This window comes from Pseudopipra pipra, chromosome 1, assembly GCF_036250125.1.
Source record: "Pseudopipra pipra isolate bDixPip1 chromosome 1, bDixPip1.hap1, whole genome shotgun sequence".
Taxonomy (NCBI): Eukaryota; Metazoa; Chordata; class Aves; order Passeriformes; family Pipridae; genus Pseudopipra; species Pseudopipra pipra.
Window position 1 is genome coordinate 103427417 of NC_087549.1, and position 17479 is coordinate 103444895.

At 39.1% G+C, this 17479-nt stretch overlaps 1 protein-coding gene across 8 annotated transcripts in view; it reads right to left on the reverse strand.

The window, feature by feature from the left end:
• The window catches only part of TPK1 (thiamin pyrophosphokinase 1), a 298387-nt gene that overhangs the window by 41520 nt on the left and 239388 nt on the right, over positions 1–17479 (reverse strand). The window lies entirely within an intron of this gene.

The window sequence follows — 17479 nt, forward strand, 5'->3', positions numbered from 1 at the left end:
TAATTACTTCTGATTTATGCCTCATGCTTCTGAAAGAAAGTAAAGCAAACAAGTATAGGAAAGAAATGGTATTTACCTAACATTAAAAGTTGCTTTAAGTACATATTTTGGGTTTTAGGCAAACGAATGCCTAAACATCAATGTGTTGATTCTAGGAGGTGCAAAATATTATGAAAACAACAAGAAACTAACTTTATGTGAATGTAAAATTATGATGGAATGCTAAAAAAACTCTGGGTCTCTGAAGTACTAGATTTTCCTCAAAACTGTGCATAAAACAATAGCAATGATATAATGTACTTGGAGCTTATTCTCATCTTTGGATTTCAGTGTGCTTTTATAAATGCTAATTAATTAAACTTCAAAAGACTCCTGTGAGATACAGTAGGTAAGTATTATTGTACCTATTAAACACATATAAACCAGAGTTATGATGTTTAATTATATTCAGAGTTGCTTCTTTTTAAATTGATTTTCTTCCATAAAAGAAGATGCTGATGGTCTATTACTTTTTGAGCAGCTTTTTATGAGTTAGGTTTTTAATAGGCAACATTTCACTGCACCTATGTTTGCACATGCATGTATTCATTTAGAGTTTAAAAACATGCAGCCAACCAAAAGCTGGTAACATTCTATACAAACGGTTTGTGAGACAAACAAGCTTTAAACCAGAACTAGGAGTAATTATGGGAAAAGGCACACAGATCTCACGAGAGGCATCTTTTCCTTTTTTGGTAACTTCCCAACCAAATTCAAATGTAACAACAATGCCCTACTAATCTAGGCAGTTCTGACAGAGATAGAATATTTCTCCAGGGAAATATCATTCTAACCCCTAAAGGCTGACTACAGTCATGAAAACACAAAACGTTGAAGAAGCATTTGTGTCTTTTTTATTTTAACTATGGACGGTTCCATTACTCAAATAAATTATCCACTGTTTCAAATCTTCCACCATTGTCACATCAGGAGCTCTCATGATGGTTTGCCTCTGTCGTGGACATTGCACACTGTAGGTTATTATATTATAGGCAGCCAAGGACAAGGCAATCAGGCAGGATTACATGCTGCTGTCCAGGCACTCACTTTGAAGGAATACCGTGCAGTCACAAACAACTAGTGCTGACACCATCTCAACCCAATGTGCTTCAAAGTGAAACTATGCACTGCAGAAAGCAGTACCTTACTATCAGTTTTTGGTTTAGCACAGATCAGTTTTGCTGAATATTCTCTGCTGGCTCCCATGTCTCCATTTCATCTAAGTTCCAAAAGGACAGGATATATTTAGTAATTATCTAACTGTAATAACCAATTGCTAAGTCTTTTGAGAGCACACAGAATAATAAATATGTATGTGTTCCAAAACTAAAACATTCAAGGCAATACAATTCTACTAACAATTAGTTTTGCTTTGATACAAAATGTCATATGATAGCATCAGGTGACCTGCATCAGCTAAGGCACAGGAGAATCTGACTTGTTGCTTTCAGTTGTTCAAGAAACAAATTCTCTCTGGAGCAGGATCTGCTTTTCTTTGCCTCTGAATCCCCAGAGTGTCCATGTAATTATCACTGTGATTGTCATTCCCAGCCAGAATAGTGAGACTAAAATGTCATCTCTAGGCTATGGCAAAAGCTATATATTTGAATCAGCCTCTACTAGCTCCAGTGAACCTTGACATGACAAGGCAGAAGGTCTAAAATACTAAGTACCGTAATTCAATGCATTTTTCTTTCCAAGACAAAACACTGCACTTTCAAGTAATGGGATGATTTTACTTCTTCTGAAGCAATACAGTCAGCAGCTTGGAAATTTTCTGCTAGTACTGTAAGTTAGCTGAACCACTGATTAGGGGGCAGAAACTCCTGCATCATCTCTTCCCATCAATTTCTTTTCAATTTATCACATGGGAAAAATAATTTATTTCAGGTCACTCATTACAGATCACTTTTCCAACAGGGACTATTTGATTCCTGAAATCCAAGACTTTTCAGTAGCCTGCAGAGCACAGCACTGCCTTTGTTTGCCACAAAGGATCCCCTACCTTTCTCTAAGGCCCAGAACATGAGACTGAACCATTCACGTTTGTAACTTTCAAGTCATGGGCCATTTCTCTTCCAAGATAAGATTATACCTAAACGGTGCAGAGACAGAGCAGTTTAGGCTACAGAAGCATAAAGAATAAGCAAATATGGGATGAGGTTGGTGTTACTCAAGCAACGCAAAATAACACTGCAAAAAGGCAAAGTTACATCAGTAGCACCACTTTTGGACTGTATCTGCTCTAGGTCAGTTATCACTCTACTTGTCACCTGAGAGTTGTGGTAGAGTCACCATAATTGGAAGTGTTAAAAAAGTGAGATGACATGGCACCTCGAGATACAGTTTAGTAGACATGGTGGTATTCAGTCAAAGGTTGAACTTGATGATCTTGGAAGTCTTTTCCAGCCTTCATGATTCTATGGTTAGGTATTTACCCTCAGGGGTTTAGTTTTGGCGAATAAGCTTACTGCCATAGTTAGGTGCTGCAAGCAGAACAAAAAAAGGTATAAGCTACTTCAAAACAAAATTTAACATTAATTCTCTTAAGGCAAATTACTCACTCTGATTATTATATAATGAAGTGCCTCTGACAGTCTGAATCCACTACCCCATATATACCATGTTACTGTATGTATAAGTCCTGTTTGTGCTTATAGATATGTCTCCACCCACAAGAGACCATTTGGGGTTTTCTTCCTTTCCTTGTAGAGAACAGGCTGCAGAGGTTCAAGACTCAAGATAAAAACAAAAACAAAACAAGTAATATCTATAATAATTCTCTTCTGTATATGGTAAAATTTCACAACCCTTTGCCGGATATTACTTAATTACTTTCTACATTATCTCAGTAATGCTTTAGTCAAAGCATTTGAATGAAAAGGGGTGTGACCCTGGCCTGTCCCGGAACTCTGGCGCGCGGCGCAGTTCGCGGGAGCTCGGCGTGGCCCGGCCCCCAGCGCGCAAAGGAGAGAGAGAGGGAGGAGCTTTCGATACTGTGAGCAGAAAAGGTCTATGGCAGATTTTGGAATGCTTAGGATGTCCCCCCAAGTTCCTTAAAATGATCATCTCACTCCATGAGGATCAGCGTGGCCAAGTCAGATATGGCAATGCACTTTCTGAACCCTTTCTAATAACAGTGGTGTGAAACAAGGCTGCATTCTCGCACCAACTCTATTCACAGTCTTTTTCAGCATGATGCTCCAAAGGGCCACAGCAGACCTCGATGATCAGGACGGTATCTACATTCAATATCGTACTGATGGAAGCCTTTTCAACCTAAGGTGACTGAAGGCCCACACCAAGACCTTAAACCATCTTGTCTGGGAGCTGCTTTATGCTGATGACGCCGCCCTTGTGGCCCACACAGAAGCAGCTCTGCAGCGTTTAACATCCTGCTTTGCAGACGCTGCTGAGCTCTTTGGGCTGGAAGTCAGTTTAAAGAAGACAGAAGTTCTCTATCAACCTGCACCTCAGGAAGTCCCGGATCATCCCCACATCACCATTGGCCAATCAGAGCTAAAATCAGTCCAGCAGTTTAATTACTTAGGGAGCCTCATCTCCTCGGATGGTAAGATTGATGGGGAGATAGACAACAGGTTAGCAAAGGCATACATTGCTTTTGGAAAACTCCATAAAAGAGTATGGCGTAATAAATACTTGAAGAAAAGTACAAAGATCAGTGTTTGCAGAGCCATAGTGCTGTCTACTCTCTTATATGGATCTGAATCATGGGTCATTTACCGCCACCACCTGCAACTCCTAGAACGCTTCCATCAACGCTGCCTCCGTACAATCCTAAACATCCACTGGTCAGATTATGTGACCAATACATCTGTTCTAGAACAGGCAGCAATCACAAGTATTGAGGCCATGTTGCTGAGAACACAGCTGCATTGGGCAGGGCATGTCTCAAGGATGAAGGACCACCACCTCCCTAAGGTCTTGCTTTATGGTGAACTTGCCACTGGCTGCCGCACGAGAGGAGTCCTGAAGAGAAGATACAAGGACTCCCTGAAACAACATCTCAGCCTTGGCCATATTGATCAACATAACTGGTCTACTCTGGCCTCCTATCGGGAGGTCTGGAGACACACTATCTATAACGCAGCTGTTTCCTTTGAGAAAGCATGCAGGATCACTCTCAAGGAGAAAAGACAATGCAGAAAGAATCGTGTCTTGCAGAATATACCATCTAAGGAGTCCTTCTGCTGTGCCTTTTGCAACCGGACGTGCCTGTCTCGTATTGGCCTTTTTAGCCACCAGCGCACTTGCAACAAACGTGGGTAGAGCCCTCCTCAAATCTTCATTCCCAAAGCCTAGCCATGATGATGAATGAAAAATGAGACTGAAGAGAGAAGGTTCTCTTTCGCATGGTGATGGATATATACATGGATGTAAAGGATATCATCCACCTGATGTTCCTAGTAGGCAAGGTGCTAAAATATCAGGATCTTTTAGAAAGATGTGGAAAATTACACTTTTTGCTTCATACAGCATAATTCAATTACCTTTCTAAATGTGAATTTAAGTTTTTACAGATTTAGAAGTAAACTCATGACAAGGAAGTTCAAGATGAACAGGTTCTTGAAATTTTTTTATAATATAATGGTCTAACAATCACAAGAATGACCAATCAAGCTGCAAATTACAACATCAGATGAACCCCCAAAAGTGGCATTTTTCTAGAATAAAATATAACCTGTCAATGCTGGATATTGTTACTAAAAAGTGCAAATATGTTTCATTCACCTTCCTTTCCCATCACCCTGTATATAAATGTTATATAGTAACAAAAGCCACAGTTATAATGGCTGTGGTAAGAATTCTGGAATCTTACGCTCCTGCCAGCCGCTACTATATCTGCAGCAAACTAAAGAGACATTACAGCCTTTAGAAAGCACCATCAAATGGCTATTATACTGTAGCTTTACCTTTCAAGTCAGTGATGCAACATGCCAAGAAGGTACTCATGGAACATCTAAACTGCAGTTTCAGTCCTAAAACTGATTTACATGAAAACTACAACTCTAAAAGCAACATGGACTAGACAAAAGCCTTCTTTGTGGCTATATTCTGTCCAAAAGCATTCCATTTGAGCCAGCAGAGATAATATGCATCAGAGAAGATACAAATGGGATGAATTTGAAGAGAATTAATAGTTATTTAATTCTTTCCCAAAGAGGGCTTAAGGAAAGCAGTGAAGAGTTTCCACCTGTCAGGTGAGCTGCTATGAATGCATTTTTGGTCAGCAATCACAGAGAATTAACAAGAGAACTTAATGAAAGATCAACTGCCTAAGGCATAATATGGATAACTGCTTTCAGTTACTTATACCTCCACTCTTACCGCTCAAGGTTTGAAGTGCTCTTGTAGCTGCATACCCTGTGATGTGTATTCACTTCATAGCCTCTGGCAGGGAAGCTACAATTGTACCAGTTAAAACAAAACAAAACAACCAAATGAACCCAAACAGTTTTCTCTGTTAAAAGTCTGAAAACTCAGGAGAGAGCAATAAGGGAAGTCAGTTCTCTGCTTGAGACTCCACGCTTCAGGCCCAGAAACCCACTTCCATTGACGCCAACACCACCTTTAGAAACCCAAACCAGAAAGCAGGTTTTCAAGTAAAGCAGAAAAGTCCTTCTCTGAAACCTTTGTAGACAAAGCCCATTAAAATGCTGAGGCAGCCTCTCAATTGCCAACTGAGTTTGACAATTTAGCAAGCAATTGAAGGCTGTATTTTACAGCTGCACTAGCAGAAACAGCCTAGAGATGGTAAAAAACATGTGGCAGGTTAGATGTTTTCAGCAGAGATAAACACCTATTATTGCCACAGTACAGGTAGTACATAGGGGCCTCTGGTGGTCTAGTGGTTAGAGTGCAGGACTCGCACCGCTGCGACCCGGGTTCAATTCCCGGCCCCCCGGGCAGCTGGAGCTCGTCAGCCTTGTATGGCAATCCAGCTACGTCCTGGGGACCTCACTGCCACTGTCCAAGCTTTGCTCGGCCCCGGCAGATGAACCTCAGGATTAAAGGGTGGGCTCAGTTCAGCGCACGCTGTGTCTCACCTAAAAAATCCACTGCGCAGGCTCGAAGGGTTTATGACCTTTCCCAAATCTTCGCTTGCGAAGACTGGCCATTATTTATTATACAGGTAGTACGTTGTACAAGGGAATGCTTTCTGAAGAAGGGCGTATAGTTCTAGTCCTCTGTCCAAGAAAGGATAATTTAAACTGAAAAGATGAATCCCTAATCTGAACAGGGGACAAAACATCTTCAAGAAAAGCCCAAAAGGAAGAAGATAACTGTGCTCTCAGGAGGAAAAAGAGCTTCAGACTCTAGGGGTCAAAAGAGCACAAAAGCAGCAACCGTTGTCATCCCAAAAATTTATCTTAGTAGAACACTGAAATAGGAGCCTCAGGCAATTGTCCATAACAGGTATTCAGGAAAGACCTTAAAAGGCAGGGCAATATGGAGCATTATTCCCTCAGCACACCCTTCCTCAAAGGACCTATAGCTCAAGGGTTTCTTGAGGAAGAGACTGTATCACTGTGTTTGCTGAAGTGTTTTCCTGAACCCATTTATATCTGTGGTTGCCAGTATTCTGTGATTTTCACAGCCCAGGTCTGCCTTGTGCAGTGGGGTATGGCTGATCATCGCATGGCATGCTTGTTTGAGGCAACAAAGACTTGAATAAAATGACTCATATCCCCAAAATTCTCTCTAGTGATCCCCAACCCAAGATAATTTCTTTTCTTGGGCAATGAGTTATCTCAAAGGCTACCTGAGAATATACAGGTGCTCTCACACTGATAACTAATGGTTAAAGGACTGTTGAAGTGGAGAACAAATACTGCATTTGACTTTTCAGAAAACTGAATTTAACTCCATTTTTACACCTACACACTCTCTTTACGTTCAGGGATGGACACATATCAAATGACCAAGAGCTGACTACATATTCTAAGAGAAAGGCAGCGTTCCGAAATATAATTTTACTAGATACACTTTGAAAATACTGAGTACAATAATATTACATATATTTTAAAAAACTCCTGAATATCAAACAGTTATTTCCTTTGTCCTAATTTGTTTCTATCAGGATAAAAAAAAAAATAATTCCAAAGCCCAAGATACTAGGATTCCTACCTTTTAATTAGCTTCAGTTACAATTTTGGACCAGAAAAATGCTCTGTGACTCAGTTTCCTCAGTTAAAAGATTGGGAATGAAGCAGTTTCTTGCAACAAAAATGCTTTTCAGACACAGTAATGGATTTAATTCTGGTAAAGTGCCTGTAGAGATGGCTGATGGCAGGTGCTATGTAAGTGCAATGAAGTATTTCCTAATGTTTCTCTACTTCCTCCTCTGCAAAGGAGGAAACTTGTCATTCTTCCTTTTATGAGCAAATGCAGCTGGGAGCTAAAAATGCTGGTGACTCCAGCTGACTGATTTGGTAGTGTTTATGCAAGTAAGTAGCAAGACACACTAAATCAGCACATAAACAAATCTTAGGCTAAATGTGCAGATGAAAACCTAATACATACTAAAAATTGTATGTTCCTGAAATTAGTTTTCAGTTGGTAAAGATCCAAATTTTATTTTCCGGTTTAATTTTCAAATAATTTCAGTACTAAAGCATAACTGCAGACTGCACAGGGAAAAATACTGTAATGGTTATTTTCCCCAAATTTAGAAACCATCTGTTTTGAAGTTCTGTTTGGCTAAGCAAATTACAGGACTCACAGATCAGCTAAGTAGTTAAACACATACAGAATACCTTTTCTTTGGTGCAGGAGAAAAATGTCTTTAGCTGAGCCGTTTTGCATGGCACCTCCAATTTATCCCTTCTCAGTTCTCTCTGACAACTGTGTCCTGGTGGGAGGGTAACAATCACATCAGGGTGCTCCACAAAGGTTAACACAGACAGCATTTGATGTGTAAGGAAACAGGACTACCATTTCCCTTGCATCTAAAAGGTCAACAAAACACAACCTAATTCCCTTCTTTTATACAAGCCTAGGGGCAGGCACAAGACAGAAAAGACAGCAAGTTCATTGTCAGTTCTACAACACCACAGGAAAAGTAAGAGACAGATTTCAGCACTGCAAGTGAAGCAAACAGAGCAAGGAATAGTGGCTGCTAATGATCTGGGGCTTTTCTTTGGTAATATCCTGCTTATTTTTTTCTCAGCGAATAGAATAATTTATGTAGAACGAAGATTTAGCCTGTAATTTAATTACCACAGGTTACTTTTTGCATTCTATGATACACAAAGAGCTGATATTAAACTCAAGCTGCTGCAATAAAAATCCCTTTCAATTAATCTAACTACCAAAGGTTGTTACTGTGATTAATAATTAGCAAATGGCAGGTGACAAACCAAATAGAATTATAGCACCATTAGATTATATAAACTTCTTATCCCACCCCGCTTTTCTAGAGACAGCCTTGGTTGCTTGTTCACATCACAAACATACTTTTTCTGTCTCAAATGGCTCCTACAATGGGGGTGTAACACAATCATTCCGTGGCTGTCAAATACTGCTTCATAGCAGTAGAGCCTGATAGCTCTACAGGGCAGAAGAAAGGAGACAGGACATTGGAAAGTTGCGAAGGCAGGAGCCATGAGAAACAATAGAAAAATGAAGAGAAATGGCATCTCCTCTTCTTTTGAGCTGAGGATCAGTGGGCCTTCCCCACCAAAAGCCATTATTCAAGAATGCTCAGCCTCCCCATCTGTACTTTCAGGCTCTCTCCTGTAAACCCACCTTCCCAGCTGCACTTGTATTCAGGTCTGAACGTGAGCTGGCAGACATTAGGTGCTCAGCCCAATGATATCAATGGCAAAGTTCACCAGTTACTCAGGTAACAGCTCTGTGGTTATCTCAGCCTACAATATTGGCCTTCTACTCTAAAGCACTATAGTTTGAATTCATATTTCATGCATCATCATTTTGCCTACGGGCTCCATCCTTGCTGAGTAAAAAAGTGTTTACAACGGTATATAATGATAAACATATAAAGCCATCATCAATCATTCATCAGTTACAATTACCATTTGCATCCGTTTATCTAATCACAGTCTGCAGTAACTGCTGCACTTAAGCAGTTCAAAACCACTTTAAAGATGGAAATGTTGAGGATAACTACTACATAATTAACTTCACATTTTGTAGCACTTTGCTAACTCATATTTCTGTCCCTTTTCAGGTTTAATGTATATTAAATAAAGAGAAATTGTTATTTACATACACCCCCACTCACCTACACAGTCACATGCACTGACTGCGACAGTGCAGGTGAGAAATGGCAGACTAGTCTCATAAACTCTATTTAACATGTAACTTCAGCTGTCTCAGACACTCAGCTTCCCTGTCCATTTCTGCTGCTACTTTAAATACATTGGATTTCACAAGTAACTGTACAAAAAAACCTCAAACAAAGACCCTATCCCTTTTCACCTCTGCAATATCATCTGCCAGAAAATTATTTTGTTTCTGCTCTGGATGTCAGAATTCATTCTCAGCCCTCCCTTTCCATTTCTGTTTTTCAACCCCACTAATTTGAAGATGCCAAACAGTGGGTCCTGAGCTAGTAACAGCTAAAAGGTCAGATAACTTCCAATGCTCAGAAGCTAGACAAAAGAGGACAGTCAACATTTTGTTCTGCAGTGAGAACAGTAACTTAATTTGCTATATTACATATATAATGGACTCCTGAGAGTAGAAGGAGTGATATTTGTGTGTTCTTTCACCTTTTTCATCTTAAAAAAAAAAGAATTATTATTGAGCTTTCTGCACTAAAATTAACATTTCTCTGAGGAGCACTCTAAAGATTTTGGGGATTAAATCCAACTCTCCCTGCAATGTCAATACTGTCATTGCAACCAGTGGACCATGCAAACACAGAACTACAGCTTAACAGTTTTCTCTACAGCATGTGCTTAGGTAACACATGGGAGGACCTGCTCCCTTTCTCTCCACATTTAAACTGACTCTTAACAGAGAGGACAGCTGACAAGGTGCGATAGTATACTTCATATTCCCAGCATAATCCCATTGGCCTTTTTTCTCTCTGGTCCCTTCCCTCCTTTTTCCACCTCTGTGTGCCTGTCAGACCACTGTAGTAGATCATGCAATTGCTAGGAAAGCTACCTGCAGTCACAGCATTTCTAGAAATAGTCGTATTAAAAGAACCCCAAACCAAACCCAACAAAACAACCCCCAAAAATTTAGGCTTCTAAGAGAAATATTAATACTGGGTGTTGTTGATGAAAGCTGATCTATGGACATTGCAGATTACAGCTGAAGCAGATGAGCACACAAACCACATCCTATTTGGGTACCCTGGGTGACATAATCAACTTCCCAAGCAGCAGCAGCAGTTGAGAGATTAGGAACTGCACCCCAACACTTCAGCCAGAGCTCAGTCAGGACCCAGGGCTCTTCAACTCTCATCCTCAGCCTTCAATTCTGCAGGCATCTGACAAATACTCCTCATACACACTCTAGCCATTAATATCAACTGGAGTGTGAAAAAAAAGAAAAAAATACAGAAACTCAAACGAAAAATCCCATATAATGCATGAAGTGCAGGCTTGCACAACCTATTCTGTAGATGGCACTGTATGTTAAACAATGATTTTTCTTCTCTTTCCACAATACCCTTTCTGAAGATAATAATCCAGATGCAGTCTCTAACATAAAGAATATGCATTTATTTAAAATCAGGAATCATTCCATGGTATTAGCTTTCAACAGTAACTCCAGAAGTCACCTTCCAATTGCAATTAATTATGCTTCTCCCCGTAGTACCTCACTACCAGGCAGAACAGGGTGCACTGTACAGTCCCTGTTCCAAAGAGTGGGACAAGTGAGGTAGCATTCTAATGAGAGAGAATGGTGTGTTCCAGCCATACTGCTGAATTCCCAGCCTAGTGTGCTACCCGCTGAGTCAGGAAGTGGTGTTGTGCCATGACAACAATTTAAGTTTCTTGATGTGTTTTTTTGTTGTTGTTTTGTTTTGTTTGTGGGTTTGTTGTTTTTTTAAAGACTCTTTTAATTGTTTTTAAGTTCTAAAGGATTTGTTGAAAATGGCATCAGAGCAGATAGAGAACAAATTTGGCAGAGAAATTCAGAAAACATGGGTACAAAACCAAGACTGACAAACATCTAGGAAATCATTACTCTGGGAAGTTAGAGAGTGGCATAGACTGGAAAAAGTGAATATCACAACAGGTGAGTAAAATTCTTTTGAGATTATTTCAGAAGTGACACAAAATAATTATGGCATTAAAGCTAACCTAAAAATTCACTGACAACAATGTTTTCTTGAGATATTTGGGAGGTAAAATAATTACCAGCAGAAGAGCTCCCAAAAATCTAAGACAAGTCTTAAATGGTCCAGAGCTACGCTAACATAAACACCACAAGATAACAAAAGGTAGCAGCAAAGACAAAGTGGCATGCATAGGCTCTGAATAACCAACCAACCTTCCTACTGTACATTGCAAATGAGCAACATAAATCTCTACAGAAGCTTACAACAGAAAGCTGCTGTCTTTCAGTGTATTGCCAGCATTTGTTGATTTGCACTTGCCAAAAGACAGTTTGCAGGCTTTTAGAATGTTAAAAGGTAAACATAACTACCCTTCATATTTTAAAATAAAAAAGGAACAATAGTTAATTATTCTAGTACAAAAAGATTTATGTTGATGTTAGTATTTCATACATTCTAGCCCAAAACACGATATAGAAAATGTTTCTTATTCCCTAGTGGGTGTCTTGCATTGGCTGCATACATGTTTTTTATGTGGATTGAAAATCTTGCTTTACATATGGCAGAAACATAAAAGTGTGAAAAATTTGTATCATTGTAAGAAAAAAAAAATCAATTCAAATCCACTGTGGTTGATTCACTCTATTCAGAATGTTTTGTTCTCTTACAACTATGCAGACATGTACCATATTCTAATGCTTTTGGCTATTTATGAAAACTTTATGATTGTTTAAAAATTCTGGTAGGTATCCAGAATTGGTCTTTAACCGTTTTTTCCAGAATTCTCATATGAGAAATTCACTTGATACATGGTCCTGACAGCTGTACCGGTAGGAAACCACATCTGTTGAACTACAGATAAAGAAGCCAGATGTGAGAAATATTTCATAGTCATTTGTCTTACCATGTCTTCATACTTTGCTGAGGCATTCAACAGTAAAATCAGGAGGAATTCATGTAAATTACTACAGTCAAAGAGCAACACATAAAAAATGTGCAGAGCTAGAAAAGGGAGCTTTATAGCACTGGGGAGTGAGAAGAGGAATTCAAGTAGGAACGAGCCCTGACAGCTAACCCTGGAAATTGAGATTAAAGTCACTACCATGTTATTTTACATACAGAAAAGCCATTTCAGACATTTTTGAAGGTTATATTCTCCCGTGGCAGACTTTGACTTGCAGTAAGTACTTCTGTACATGTTTTAACTTTACCCACTGAATAATCCCTCTATATTCAATGGAACTAGTAACATGCATGAAAATGCATGAATGGGTAAATATTCTGATGAATTGGGGGTTAAATTACCCTAGTAAGGAAGGGACAGAGGCACTCCAGATTAACATACTAAAGTAAATTCTCCCATTGATTCCACAAGCTTATTGTTAAGCTCTAATATTTTCATAAAATATGAATTCTTCAACATACATTGGTTATACAGACTACAGAACAGCAAGGTTTGTTTACAAGGGTTTTACAATGATTACTTGGGGATAAATTTGGAAGAGGTACTTTATTTGTGTGTACCAAAACTATTTGTAAATCGTGCAGGTCAACTGAAGCTCATCTTGTTAAAACCTCTTAAATCATACAATAAATCGTTTCCATGCCAGACAAAATTGACTCAGCTTACATGTGGTATAGACAACATTTTTAAAATTAAAGCTATTCCATCTGTTACTGAACAAAAGAATAAAATAGATAGGAAGAAGGCAAAGAATAATTAATTATTCCCTGAGTGGTAAAGAGGGTTGGTTAAATTTATTGGGCTGAAAGCTAAAATTTGACGTGAAAGGAATGGAAAACTGACTGTGCCTCAGCTTCAACTGACTAGACCCAACAGACTATACACAATGTCACATAATTATTATTAAACAATGACTGGAAATGTAACACCTGTTAAAAACTAGAATGTTAATGTTTAAGCTATCATCACCCAGTTTTCAAAATGCACAAAGGAAATAGCCTGAAGAATACTGACTCATTCATGCCACAGTTTTTAATTCTACACTGAACTTTTAAAAGCATAATCCAGATTCGTGACATCAAAGCTTTCTATATTTGTGTTTTTCCTTTTTTTTTTTTACTGTATCAATACTTCATAAAATGGAAAAAAACCTCAAAAACAAACCTGATATTTCTCTTTATAACTTGCTTTTTATCCTGGCTTGTTTTTATAAGCAAAACAAACCCCGTATTTCTCTCCAACTCTGCTTTAAATCAAGAAGCAAGCTCCTGATGAGTGTTCATGCAGCTGATTAGAAAATTGTCTTATAAACAGCATCATTAGTGGCATGCCAATCAGCAGTGATACAGTGGTATTGCTGGTGCCTTTGTAAATTATAGTTATGCCCTACGCTTGGGAAACCTAAATGTACAATTCTGAGATTTCTTATTGGCAATTAGATTATAAATGCTGTGTTATAATGCTTAACAGCATGAAAATATGTTTATCACATCCTGTATCTGCAGAACACAGGAAAGAAAAAAACCCTAATTGAAGCAGACTTTCTGAAGAAGCTATTATGAAGGAATCCCCAAAGTTGAACTGAAAGCTCATAAAAGAACCTCCTTTAAGGTTTTTCAGGAGTGATGCCTTAGGAAAACTATACAGATTGTAAGATCTTTTGACATTCATTCCTCCATTTGTTGGGGTTTACTGTTTGGTTTATGACATGTATCACCACTTAAAATATACTAAAAATATTTGGAATTGTTTGAAAGGTTTAATTTGTTTTATTGAACTTTTCTTATTAAATACAAGGAAAAGCTTCAAAATCTAGGTAACACAGGAAACTCAGCTGCCACATGCTGACCTAAACTTCTGTTGATACAATGTGACATGCACCATACATACATTATATACATACATACAGTTAAACAGCACTTGGACCCACATTCAAGTGGAAATAATACACATGGAAGAAAACTCTTAAGAAATGCTAAGGTTGCAATGTCATGGACTTGAGAGCAATGAGATGCCAGAATTAAAGTTTGCCTGTGAAATTTTAATTCATGTTCTTTAGCTTTCATCCTTTAATTATACAGTCACATTAACCAAACAGGCCAGACTCATTACAGTAAATAGTATTCTCTTATTTGACACACTTTCATCACAGTGCTCTATGCCTTATTTACTGCACAGATTTAAACTGCATCGAATGCATGCATGCAGCATTCCTCATGGGCTTGTATGTATGTTGCTCATTACAACAGAATTGATAATGCCATTGCACATGCTAAACTGTGCAAGAGCAAAGACTCCAATACACTAACATCTTATGTAGTATCTCAGAGATGATACTATAGCTTTCATTTTGGACTATCCTGTGCAGAGCTCTCAAGAATGTTAGGGTGCCGAGAGCTCAGCCCCAGTGCTAAGAGAAATGAATGGCTGTCTTGCAAGTAGCTAAAGTATCTGCACAGAGTAACAACCCCAGATAATCAACTGCCTGAACCACAAGAAAATTCCACGTTTCAGCAGTACTTGACCTTATTCCCCTCAGGTGACTCTGCTTCTGCAGTGGGAGAGGCTGAGCTTGTACACACCTGCACCATCAACTATGGTTGCAGATTCATTCCTAGAGAATACACCTTGGACACTGAGTGATGCTGGTGTCTTCAGTCTAAATGCATGATTACATCCAAACCCACTCATTAATTTTATTTCTCTGTTTCTGGTTTTCCCTAGTTTCAGAGTCCTGCATTGGTACCCATAAGAGTGCAAATAAAGAGTTTTCCTCTTGTTCTCAAATCAAATGCCTAATGCCATCTTTTGCTGTTGGATCAATACACAGGCATATCCTGTGTACAGGCCTGCATGACTTGAGCTGAGCAGTTTACTGACAGTAAAAGTAGGCTATAATGCCTGGACAGCACTGGAAAATAAGAGAAATTGCTAACAACAGAGAAATAACAAGACTGAGAAATTTTGGTCTCAATTCAGTGCTTCAAAAGAGAAGATGTCAACTGTCCACTTAAAACACTTCTGTTCTCATTTTCTCAATCTCTGTATTCATATCTTCTCCCATTTTGATGTTATCTGCCTTTTCTCAAAATGTGTTTCTAATTCCAAATGCAATCTCCTCACATCCCAGTTTTGCCAGTCTCTCTCTCTCTGATTTTTCTTCCCCTTCCTCCTGTTTCATTGACTCCCTCTGCCATGTGAATTTACTGCCCAAAAGAAGCCACAGCTGCTTCTATGGCAAGACATAGAATCATCTATCAGAAATCTATATTTTCCAACTCACCTGAAAACAACAGCCTTGCATAGTGATTTGTAATTGGTATGTACATCTAAAATTAATAGTTCCATAGCATGCTCACTACACTCAATTGTTAACGGCTTATTAATTACGCATCAGGATGCCATAAACAACTTACAGCTAAAACATAATTTTTTATAAAATAAAACAAAAGTTAGTGATGACATCCACCAGACTTTTGTCCTCTCTGGAACTTCACATAACAGCAAGGAAAAATCCACCTCTTCATTTCCACAAACATCTAGAGGCAAAAACTGAGAGAGAGCAGAGCCCCCTCAGATACAACGTGCAAAGTGTTTACAAAGGGAACAGCCAGTGAAGAATTGAGACACTGCAGAGGAGATAGCCAGGACTGTTTGCCATTAAGGTACAGGAATAGATCACTGCAGAGAAAATAATTTCCCTCGGTGTCATGTTTTTGGGGAGAAGAGATCAATCATATACACCAGTATGTACTAAAAAATACACAGAACTAAAAGGTCGGCATACAAATTGGAAAGGAGGAGTCAATGCTCAGTGGTAATGCCTACCTATTTGAACAACTTCCCCCAGTCTAAATAGCATATGTTCATTAACTGAGTCACCAAACACAAACGCATCTCATTTTTTAACTCTGGGAGACTCTAGCCAGACATGATTGATTTGTCTTCCTACCAGTCCTTGCCCTTTTGTGGTTCTGCAGAGATGCTGGTAATGGCAATAACTCACCACATGCCTCCGAGAGCTTTTTTGTTTTTGGAAATCTCTCAGCAGTGTGACATTTACATTTATTATGGCTGATTCTGAACATTTAAATATGAAAACAATTAAAGTATATTTGCAAGGGATATGACAAACGAGCATTTGTACTCTGGCCAATTTTTCACTGATTTTCATTGAAGTACACCATTATGTTTCAGCTTTGACTCTACTATTGTCTGAACAAGATGATTTCCCGGCATCCATGGGCAGGTTGACTGATGAGAATGCCTTTAGGGTTAAATGTCTTTAGTATAAACTATGAGGTCTCTTTCTTGGACAAATTCATCCCCCAAACTCACCTATGAAAATTCAGTCACTGCTGAAATGGTCCCCCATCCAATCTAAATGGTAGCTCTCTGGCTCTCTGCAAATCTCTATCTTGCCCAGAAAGGTGTTTTGTCTTTGCAATCACCATCCTTCTGTAGCAGCAGGTTGCTTTTGATTTCCATGTGACTTTAGTATTCTCACCAACCTAGTGCCACCAGAGAGATGAGGATTATCTGGACCAAATCTGGGCTGAAGCAGAGCACCTACTTCCTCATATCTCCAGGTTACATTTCCATTAGCAGAAACAGGGACTGAAGTAACATAGGGAATGCAAATGAAAGAAGAGACCATTTTGCTCTCTTGACAACCCTCTCCCCTCTATATTAATAATGAAATTAAATTTCCATAGTTGCAATGTGCCACAACAATGCAGTTACACATGTATGTGTTCTGGTCAAGGGAGGTGAAGTGAGTTAATTGGGGACAGCAAGACTGGAGGCAGCGTAGGCTGCAGTGATCACACACAGGTGGAGTTTGTAGTCCTGAGGAATATGAGTCAGGTAAGAAATCAAGTTAGGCCCCTGAACTTTAGGAAAGCAAACTTCCAGCTCTTCAGGGAGATAGACAGTGAGATCCCCTATGAGGCTGCCCTCGGGGACAAGGGAGTGGAACAGTGCTGGTAGATCTTTAAGGAAGTCTTTCTTGGAACATAAGAGCAGGAAATCAGGCAAAGAAGGTAAGAGAGTGGCATGGCAGTGGAAAGAAAGACAGGAAACCTGGGAATAGTATAGAGATGAAATACAGCTGTGTAGGTGAAGCTGGAACTGAACTTGGCAAGGGACACAAAGAAAGGGCTTCTACAGGTATCTTAACCAGGAAAGGAAGGTCAAAG